The sequence below is a fragment of the Lygodium microphyllum genome, chromosome 12 (assembly GCF_053477565.2).
Source record: "Lygodium microphyllum isolate KBCC chromosome 12, Lygodium_microphyllum_v1.1.10, whole genome shotgun sequence".
Lineage (NCBI taxonomy): Eukaryota > Viridiplantae > Streptophyta > Polypodiopsida > Schizaeales > Lygodiaceae > Lygodium > Lygodium microphyllum.
The window spans coordinates 36,858,490-36,869,594 of record NC_141146.1 but is presented as its reverse complement, the minus strand read 5'-3'; the positions used below and the strand labels follow the sequence as shown (position 1 = coordinate 36,869,594).

At 41.9% G+C, this 11,105-nt stretch overlaps 1 pseudogene; it reads left to right on the top strand.

The window, feature by feature from the left end:
- The first annotated feature begins 8,839 nt into the window (after positions 1–8,839).
- LOC148027645 (putative protein phosphatase 2C 27) lies at positions 8,840–10,809 on the top strand (annotated as a pseudogene).
- Positions 10,810–11,105: the final 296 nt, after the last annotated feature.

Below are 11,105 nucleotides of genomic sequence, written 5' to 3'. Positions count from 1 at the left end.
TTATCAATAATGCTCTGGTTGGCATGTATGCAAAATCCGGTATGCTTGGAAAAGCCCAAGAAGTATTTGACAATATGTCAGATCAAGATGTCGTATCCTGGAAGACACTGATTGTAGGCATTAAACCAAACAAAGTCACCTACTTGTTGACATTCAAAGCTGCAAGTTCTCTCGAAGGAGCATGTTTAATAGAGAAAGGCATCCTGGAGGATGACCATAGCAGTAGAGTATGTCAAAGACAAGTTACTCAATTACATTGTTGAAGATGTGGCATTTCCAATTGCAATAGAAAAGGCTGTCTATCATGCCTTTCTGTAGACTGAGACAGCATTTGCAGAAGCTTGTTCAATTAATCATGGCTTGTCATCTGGCACAACAGATTTAACTGTCTTAGTGCTCGGAAGAGAGTTGTTTGTGGCCAATGCAGGAGATTGTAGAGCTGTCCTCTACAGGAAGGGCAAGGCCATTGATATAACAAGGGATCATATGGCCTCATGTTCACTTAAAAGATGGTGAATAGAGTTCCTTGGAGGTTTTGTGGATTATGGATATCTGAATGGACAGATCAATGTTGCAAGAGCCATTAGAAACTGGCATATCAAGGGATTAAAGGAGGGCATGAACTATATTCTCAGTGCAGAGCCAGAATTGAGACAAGCTTTGTTGATGGACTGAAGAAGACGAGTTTATGATTATTGGTTGTGATGATTTCTGGGATGTGTTTTCAAGTCAGATACTTGACAATAATGAGTGTTTTAAATCATATACCTCAAATATATACAGCCGAAGAGTACTCAGTGGTGAATTTGTGGTTGTGAACAAGCATCTTCTGAATGATCTGATTGACATGGGACTTTGGAACTTAGAGTTGAAGATGGCTTTATACAGAAAGTTCAGTAGATTCCTAATGATTTGAAAGCAGTTTACAGGAATGTTTGGGAGATCAAACAGGGGACCATTGTTGACACGGTTGCAAGACCATATGCATTTATCAAGTTTGATACTGATATTCAGAAGACCAGAAAGCTTTACTTGGACATTTGTGTAAATGAACTTCATGTGTTTTGTAAGGAGACAAGTGCTCTGTCTCTGGAATTGCTTGCTCTATATGACCAGTCACTCAGTCACGAAGAACCAAGTTAAATAAATGTTGAAGACATAATGGACATCATGCTGATAATTTTATGTTCATTGGCTGGGTATATTCGCCATCCTGCAAGATTCAAACTCTGGTTTGTGGTTCTAGTTGGTGCACTTGCCATGCTTCTTGAGATATACGATTCCCCCCCCCCCCCTATATGGGGTGCTTTTGATGCTCACTCTCTTTGGCATGCAACCACTATACCCTTGACAATGCTATGGTGGAGTTTTATCAAAGATGATGCATCATTCAGAACCACACAACTGCTACAAAAAGCCAAAATTGTGGATGGAACCAAAAAGGATTGGTAGTGCAGATGTTGGGGCCGCTTTTCTGTAAAAAAAAAAGCTGCGTGTTGTATGGCAAAAAGGGGGGAAAGAACACTATTTTGAGACATTGTGTTTGCAGGGAGAAAAGGAGAATCATCGTCTGGTCTGAGAGGAGGCACAATATTACATGAATCATCGAATTCTGTATGGACGGGAGATTACTGTAGTATTTGCAGAAGAGAACAGAAAAAATCCATCTAAAATGAGAACTAGAGAGAGGGCAGGGGGGTCGTAGCTTTTCCGGCTATGAGGGTGGAGTACGATCACCTTACTCTGGGAACCTCGGGGCTTCGGCTTTGTTCAGTATTTTGATCCCTTCGATGAAGAGGAGGCGAGCTCTGGATTGAGAAGGACGAGAAGGAAGACACCTGAAGCGCCCATGATTGTGCTTAAAAGAGGCGAATTGACAGAGCGAAGGCAACGAACATGAATCTTTCGACATCTTTAATAAGAAGGGAAAGTACCTTTGTAAAACGGCATCTCATGGAGAAGGCCCTCCTCGCAGTGGATGTTGAAGCCGATTTAGAAGTATTTGAACGTGTTCGTATGAAGTGACTATTACAGATATGTAGCAGAGTTCAAGACTGGTAGTGAAAGGAAAGAAGCTACAGGTCCGTCCCTTAAAGCTTACTAGGCTGCTACAAATACAACTGCGATAGATCTGCCACCTACTCATCCTATTCTGCTTGAATTAGCCCTGAAAACTTGATGTTGAGCTCACTGTAGAAGAGAGGAATCTACTTTCAGTGGACTACAAGAATGTTATTGGTGCACGCAAAGCTTCTTGGTGGATAAAGTCATTTATTGAACAAAAAGAAGAAACAAAATCCAATGAACAAAATGTAAAGCAGATCAAAGAGTACAGACATAAAGTAGAGGAAGAACTTTCAAAGATCTGTAATGACATCTTAATGATCATTGATGAGCATCTTATCCCTTCGTTTAACACAGGAGAGTTTGAAACTGAAAGCACTCCGCCCATGAGTTTTTGCAGCATTTAAAGGTCTTTAAAAAAACACAGATCAAAAGTTACTGTGGTGGTCAATGCGAGAAGCCATCTCTGTGCACTCATGACCTCTTTTTCTTCCATAATCTCAGTAGAATTCAACCTTGTATTTGTTATTGGCAGAAATAAAACAAAATCTTGGCATCATTTTCACATCTTGCTTATTCACCTGATTGAACTTCTATCCTGAAATTAGTCACGGTCTTCTGTAGACGCGACTTTGCTTTCGAAAACCCTTCGACATCTTTGGTGAACCCGACGTGAAAGCGTCGCAGAAATTTCAGGATGGGAGATACTTCAACATCTATTTCAGCCTCTTCTACAGTTCCAGCTGCGTCCTCTACTTCAGCTCCATCAATGACTGCTGCGTCAAGTACTTCAACAGATGATCCAAAGCAGATTTTGCAGAATATGTCCATGTATATGTAGCTTCAAAATCAGCAGACACAATTGTATATGCAGCAACAGCAGCAATTGCATCAACAACAGTTGTCTCAACAAAGGCAACTATATTCGAAGCTAGAGAATGCAATCAGCGCGACTAAGGCGATTGAAGCAGTTGAGAATGAGAAGAAGCTATTTGATGGCCGCAATGTTTCAGCATATTTGACAACATATGAGATCAAGATGGGGTTTTTTGGAGTTCCAGCTGGACTTATGAGTAAGTACTTCCTTCGTCTTGTCACACCCACCTTGAGGGCAAAAGTGACTGATCTTTTTATTCAAAATTCACATTGGCAAGATTTTAAGAAGGCCCTAAAAGAAGAGTATTTCCTTGAGGACTTTGGTATGGCTACACAGTGGTCATTCCGAGAGTGGGTCTACATGCCAAACAACTAGCTGCTTCAGAGTTGATTCGAGAATTTGAAGAGAGGTATAGTCAGCTTGATGCTATTGAACAAAGAGCATTGGATGTTGAAAAAGTTGAGCTTTTCTTGCAAGCTATAGATCCTGCTCTTCAGGAAGAATTGGGAGAGCTTCTTGAGGATCGCACGAAGCCTATGGGTCTTAAAAAAGATTGGAAGGATGCCTAGGATGTAGTCTCGACTTTGACCAAGAGAAGGATATGGAAGACCCGCCTACAGAATGGTTCTATGACACCAACACCATCATTTGCTACTATGCCTGCTTCTATCCCTGTTATTTCTTCTCCTCCTCAGCCAGTTTCTTGGCCTATGCCAGTGCCTACTGTTTCCACTCCTCTTATTCCTCCTGTTCCACAACCGATGCCAGCACCTTCTGCTCCAAAACCATCCGCTCCATCGGTGCCTACCTCTCTTGATGACATAATCAAAGGCATAACGGATTTGACACTGGAGTCAGTTAAAGAGGATTTGGTGGGAAAATTGAAAGAACAGTTTGCTTCAACTACGCCTACTATTTCTTCTAGTGCTCGTACTGCACCTAGGAGTGCTCCTAGTGCACCTAGGAGAGATCGGAGATGTATTTGGTGAGATAGTACGGACCATCAGCAGTGCAGGGATTGTGAATCTTTTCAGGATGCAAGGAGGAAGAATTTGGTATTTTGGGGACAAGATGGTAAGATTTGGTTGACTGAAACAGGAGCTCCGCTTCCTACCAACTTTGGTAAAGGCGGAATGAAGAAGTTAGTGGATGACATGGCTGCGCGTACTTCTTATATGACAACTAGAGGAGGTGCTTCTGCATATGGAGTCCAGATTGAGAAAGGATCAGAGAATCAGTCAGCACTATGGACTTATGCTATGGAGACAGCAAACAAGGGAAAAATTCAGCAAACTGTTTTGACTAGTGCAAGCTCTAGCATCAGATCTGAGACAGGTTGGGATTCGCCTGTTTGACAAGTACTCTATTTATGCCTACTTGACTAAGTCTTAGGAAGCAGATGTACTTGTTGAGGAGAAGCGTAAGAGGAATGAAGAAAATCCAAGTGCAGCTAAAAAGACTAGAGGGGGTGAGTTTGTTACTCCACCTACTGCAGGACCGTCTTTGAGACCAGGGCCAGAACGACAGATGGAAGATGCTCAAAAGAGAGAAAAAAGGCAAGAGCCTAGAGATAGAAAGCAGCCAGGGTTATATTGATGTCCGATATTGAGACATCTACAGACATGAAGAAAAAAATTAAAGATAAGATACTTGGCAGTGAGGTGACTTTCACTATTTCTGAGGTTTTGGGCATCTCGAAAAGAGAGTTTCAAGATCAGTTTCAAGAGGTCCTGAAGAGGAAAAGGCATGCATTGCCTACTACTGATACACAGGGAGTTTTGATTGGGGAGTTGGAAGAGGATGAGGATGAGGTTTTGGTTGAGAATGCTTCTGTTTTTCCACAGATAGAGAAGAGGGTTCAGCCTATGCATTATGCTGAAACTGATGAGCATGTCTTGATACCGCGTAGTCACTTTTCGTGGAGTCATTGGGCTAGGGTAACTACAGAGACGATGGTAAAAATTGGAGAGAAACAGGTGCCTTATGTTGCATTGGTAGATCATGGTTCAGAGATTAATCTCATAGTTCATGGAGTTTATGAGATTAACAGATGGCCTATGGATGTAGAGCATGGGTGGCGTATGAGAGCCGCCAATAACATTGTAGGTGATTTGTATGCTGCATGTCCCAGTGTCAGGGTTTCTATTGGAGATGTAGAGGAGGATTTCCGTTTCTTTGTGCAGGATTCATGCTCTTATCCTATAATTCTTGGACAGCCATTCATCACAGAGATGCGCATGGAAACAAAGGTAATGGATGATGGATCTGCTTATGCACGGATTCGCAGTAAAGATGGCATGAGAGCAGTTCAGTTTATGACTGTGTGTGTGAACCATGTTAGAAACAGAGATACTCTTAAAGATGCACCTTTGCCCACTATGAGGGATTCGGGTTTTCATTAGGTACCGCCGTTTCGCGAGATGACGGTGGTATAGAGCAAAGGAGATTGGAGTTCTCGCCTCCTGGCAGCAGTGTTTTCTCCTCCGATTTTGTTGGGATTTCAGCAAATAGTTCAATGAGCTATCAGAAGACTTCTAAGTTGCCTAGAGCTGCCAGGCAGTACATATGCATGAAGGAGAAAAGTTTGAAAAATGCAGGAATTTTAGAGAATGATGAGCACATAGATGGGATGTATGCAGATACGATGATAGAGATGGGGAATATGCTGAAAACTAATATGCATAGTTGTCATAGTAAGGTATTAGTGCAATCCCTGGACATGTTTCATGAAATTGCAAATTTTGTGTCACAGATTGAGTCAGAGGCTGAGGTGACTCAGCAAAAAGTGTTGAGTGCTGAAGAAATTCAGCAAACAGAGTTTCCGGCTGATTATGATCAGCTTACAGAGACACAGAGGGCTGAAAACTATCAGCCAACAGAGTTTACTACTGAAATATTTTAGCATCTAGAGTTTAGGGTTGTTCCTATGCAGTCCATAGAGCAGAGGGCTGAGGATATTCAGCCATTGGAGTGCAGAATTGCTGATTTACAGCAAGATTTGAGTAATGCAGAAGAGCATAATGAAGCCAGGGTTGACACGAAATACAAAACTGTGGATAAGAAGGTGAAGCCGGTAGCTGTACCGCTTCCACCTGACAGTGATCAGCAAATAGAGAGGGCTGCCAAACAGCCAATTTTGAGGAATCCGGAGCATATAGGCCATAAATTTTCAGCAGAGACTCTTGCTGAATTGAAAATTGGAAATTGTGATTTCTTGCTACCCACAGAGAAGCAATGCTTTCAGGAGATGCTTGAGCGACATGGAAGGGGGTTTGCTTTTTTCCCGCATGAGATTGGATGTGTGAATCCAGATATTATTGCTCCTATGGTGATCTTTACTATTCCTCATATTCCATGGAACCTCCGACCTATTCCAGTGCCTAAGGCACACCTGCCAAAGCTGATTGATTTGTTGAATGAGAAAATCAGGATGGGAATTCTTGAGCCTTCATCTGCACCATACTCAAACAGGTGGTTTACGATTCCAAAGAAGAATGGTACTCTCCGATTTATACAGGATATGCAGCCAGTAAATAGAGTTACTATCAGGAATGTTGGTATAGGTCCAGTTGTGGATGAGTTTGCAAAAGCATTTGCTGGACGTGCCATCTATTCTTTAGGTGATTTGTATTCAGTAAATGATCAGTTTCAGCTGGCTTTGGAAAGCAGGGACATAACCACCATGAGAACTCCTATTGGGCTTGTCAGGATGTGTACCTTGCCTCAAGGTGCCACTAATTCTCTTGCGCATATGATGAATGCCATGCATAAGGTTCTTCGTGATTATATACCTCAGCTTACCATGCCTTTCTTGGAAGATGTGCCCATTAAGGGGTGTGCAGAAGAAGAGAAGAATGAGAGTCTAAATGAGCAGGGATGCAGATACTTTGTGGCTGATCATATTTCAGCTTGTGAGAAGATTTTGGCCAGGTTAGAAGAAGTGAACTTGACACTATCAGGGCAAAAATCTGTTTTTGGAGTAAATGAGGTTGTCATTGTTGGACATATGTGTGGATATTATGGCAGGAAACCCTCACCTGATAAGGTGGATGCTATAGGCAAGATTACGGAATATTGTTCTACCACTTCAGAGGTACGGAGATTCATTGGAGCTTGTGTATTTTATATGATTTGGAGCTTGTGTATTTTATATGATTTGGAGCTTGTGTATTTTATATGATTTGGAGCTTGTGTATTTCTTTGGAAGCATCTGAAGAAAAGAGGCGGATTACCTTTGCGGGTTGTCTGCGATAGAGAGACACAATTACAAGTGATGAGGGAGTTTCATGAGAGTCCTTGGGCTGGTCATAGAGGAGTGTGGGCTACTTATGAGAAAATCAAGGAGAAATATTGGTGGAAAGGCATGTATAGAGATGTTTCTCACTTTGTAGAGACGTTCAGAGATTGTCAAATGTATTCGGTAGTGCGTCATCGAGATGAGCTTCATCCGACCTATCCACTATGCATTCATTATAAGTGGGTAGTTGATTTGGTTACTATGCCTATGGGTCTATGGCAGATGAGATATATTGTTTTGGCTAGAGAGGATCTTACCAATCATGTTGAGGGCAGATCTTTGAGAACGAAGACCACTAGTGCAGTGTGTAAGTTCTTATTGGAAGAAATTTTCTGCAGGTATGGCTGTGTGGGTAAAATCACTGCGGATCGCGGTGAATTGGATGCAGATGAAGCTAGGGAGTTTTTCTCTCAACTAGGAATCAAGTTGGCTCTAACCACAGCATACAATCCATAGGGAAATGGGAAGAGTGAAAGAGGGCATCCGCCGATAGTGAAAGCATTAGCCAAAGCATGCAGAGGACGGATTGGAGAATGGCCGAGACTTCTACCATTTGCTTTGTGGGCTGATCGTACGACTCACAGTGTTACCACAGGATATATGCCTGCAGAGTTGATGTATGGTCAGAAACCGGTTATGCTGAAACTGAGACTTGTGCTTTGACTTGGTCAGTTTTACCTTGGCAGGAGGATTTGACGAGAGAGGAGCTCTTAGCTCTTCAGATTCGGCAGTTGGAGAGAAGACCAGAGGATATTCAGCTAGCTATTGACAGGTTGAAGGTTTCTAGACTAAGAAATAAGGACAGGTTTGATAGCAAGCATCGCTTGCGGCCTAGAGTAATAGAAGAGGGAGACTGGGTATTAGTCTTTGATAACAGCCTTGAAAATCAGCATATTGCACTTCGAAAGATGGTGAAAAGATGGTTTGGGCCGTACATAGTCAGACATGTCTTTGATAATGCAACATATGAGCTGACAGAATTGGATGGGACAGTGCTTAGAGTGCCTATTGCAGGAAAAAGAATCAAGATTTTCAAGAAAAGAGATGACGAAGATTATGCATTGGAAGAATTTGCAAGGGAAGAGCAACGAGAAGAAACTCCAATGGAAGAGACAGATGATATGACAGATAATCTTGTTGATATACCGGAAATGCATAATGAAGAGATTGATCTGTTTGTGGATCTTGATGATAACGATCATGGGTAGTTCGCCCATCCGGAGGATGCGCAGGATTAGAGGGGGTGGATGTCATATTGCTACGCATTCGAGGTGTGAAATCCACCCAAATGTTGTGTGTGGGATTTGATACTTTGTACATATTTAGTTGTTGTGATTATACTTTTGTTCTGCGTAGGCAGTATAGTGAAGAGGGTTTGGAGCAAGAGGAAATTATCAATAATGCTCTGGTTGGCATGTATGCAAAATCTGGTATGCTTGGAAAAGCCCAAGAAGTATTTGACAATATGTCAGATCAAGATGTCGTATCTTGGAAGACACTGATTGCAGGCATTAAACCAAACAAAGTCACCTACTTGTTGACATTCAAAGCTGCAAGTTCTCTCGAAGGAGCATGTTTAATAGAGAAAGGCATCCTGGAGGATGACCATAGCAGTAGAGTTTGTCAAAGACAAGTTACTCAATTACATTGTTGAAGATGTGGCATTTCCAATTGCAATAGAAAAGGCTGTCTATCATGCCTTTCTGCAGACTGAGACAGCATTTGCAGAAGCTTGTTCAATTAATCATGGCTTGTCATCTGGCACAACAGATTTAACTGTCTTAGTGCTCGGAAGAGAGTTGTTTGTGGCCAATGCAGGAGATTGTAGAGCTGTCCTCTACAGGAAGGGCAAGGCCATTGATATAACAAGGGATCATATGGCCTCATGTTCACTTAAAAGATGGTGAATAGAGTTCCTTGGAGGCTTTGTGGATGATGGATATCTGAATGGACAGATCAATGTTGCAAGAGCCATTAGAAACTGGCATATCAAGGGATTAAAGGAGGGCATGAACTATATTCTCAGTGCAGAGCCAGAATTGAGACAAGCTTTGTTGATGGACTGAAGAAGACGAGTTTATGATTATTGGTTGTGATGATTTCTGGGATGTGTTTTCAAGTCAAATACTTGACAATAATGAGTGTTTTAAATCATATACCTCAAATATATACAGCCGAAGAGTACTCAGTGGTGAATTTGTGGTTGTGAACAAGCATCTTCTGAATGATCTGATTGACATGGGACTTTGGAACTTAGAGTTGAAGATGGCTTTATACAGAAAGTTCAGCAGATTCCTAATGATTTGAAAGCAGTTTACAGGAATGTTTGGGAGATCAAACAGGGGACCATTGTTGACACGGTTGCAAGACCATATGCATTTATCAAGTTTGATACTGATATTCAAAAGACCAGAAAGCTTTACTTGGACATTTGTGTAAATGAACTTCATGTGTTTTGTAAGGAGACAAGTGCTCTGTCTCTGGAATTGGTTGCTCTATATGACCAGTCACTCAGTCACGAAGAACCAAGTTAAATAAATGCTGAAGACATAATGGACATCATGCTGATAATTTTATGTTCATTGGCTGGGTATATTCGCCATCCTGCAAGATTCAAACTCTGGTTTGTGGTTCTAGTTGGTGCACTTGCCATGCTTCTTGAGATATACGATTCCCCCCTCCTCCCCTATATGGGGTGCTTTTGATGCTCACTCTCTTTGGCATGCAACCACTATACCCTTGACAATGCTATGGTGGAGTTTTATCAAAGATGATGCATCATTCAGAACCACACAACTGCTACAAAAAGCCAAAATTGTGGATGGAACCAAAAAGGATCGGTAGTGCAGATGTTGGGGCCGCTTTTCTGTATAAAAAAAAGCTGCGTGTTGTATGGCAAAAAGGGGGGAAAGAACACTATTTTGAGACATTGTGTTTGCAGGGAGAAAAGGAGAATCATCGTCTGGTCTGAGAGGAGGCACAATATTACATGAATCATCAAATTCTGTATGGACGGGAGATTACTGTAGTGTTTGCAGAAGAGAACAGAAAAAATCCATCTGAAATGAGAACTAGAGAGAGGGCAGGGGGGTCGTAGCTTTTCCGGCTATGAGGGTGGAGTACGATCACCTTACTCTGGGAACCTCGGGGCTTCGGCTTTGTTCAGTATTTTGATCCCTTCGATGAAGAGGAGGCGAGCTCTGGATTGAGAAGGACGAGAAGGAAGACACCTGAAGCGCCCATGATTGTGCTTAAAAGAGGCGAATTGACAGAGCGAAGGCAACGAACATGAATCTTTCGACATCTTTAATAAGAAGGGAAAGTACCTTTGTAAAACGGCATCTCATGGAGAAGGCCCTCCTCGCAGTGGATGTTGAAGCCGATTTAGAAGTATTTGAACGTGTTCGTATGAAGTGACTATTACAGATATGTAGCAGAGTTCAAGACTGGTAGTGAAAGGAAAGAAGCTACAGGTCGGTCCCTTAAAGCTTACCAGGCTGCTACAAATACAACTGCGATAGATCTGCCACCTACTCATCCTATTCTGCTTGAATTAGCCCTGAAAACTTGATGTTGAGCTCACTGTAGAAGATAGGAATCTACTTTCAGTGGACTACAAGAATGTTATTGGTGCACGCAAAGCTTCTTGGTGGATAAAGTCATTTATTGAACAGAAAGAAGAAACAAAATCCAATGAACAGAATGTAAAGCAGATCAAAGAGTACAGACATAAAGTAGAGGAAGAACTTTCAAAGATCTGTAATGACATCTTAATGATCATTGATGAGCATCTTATCCCTTCGTTTAACACAGGAGAGTTTGAAACTGAAAGCACTCCGCCCATGGGTTTTTGCAGCATTTAAAGGT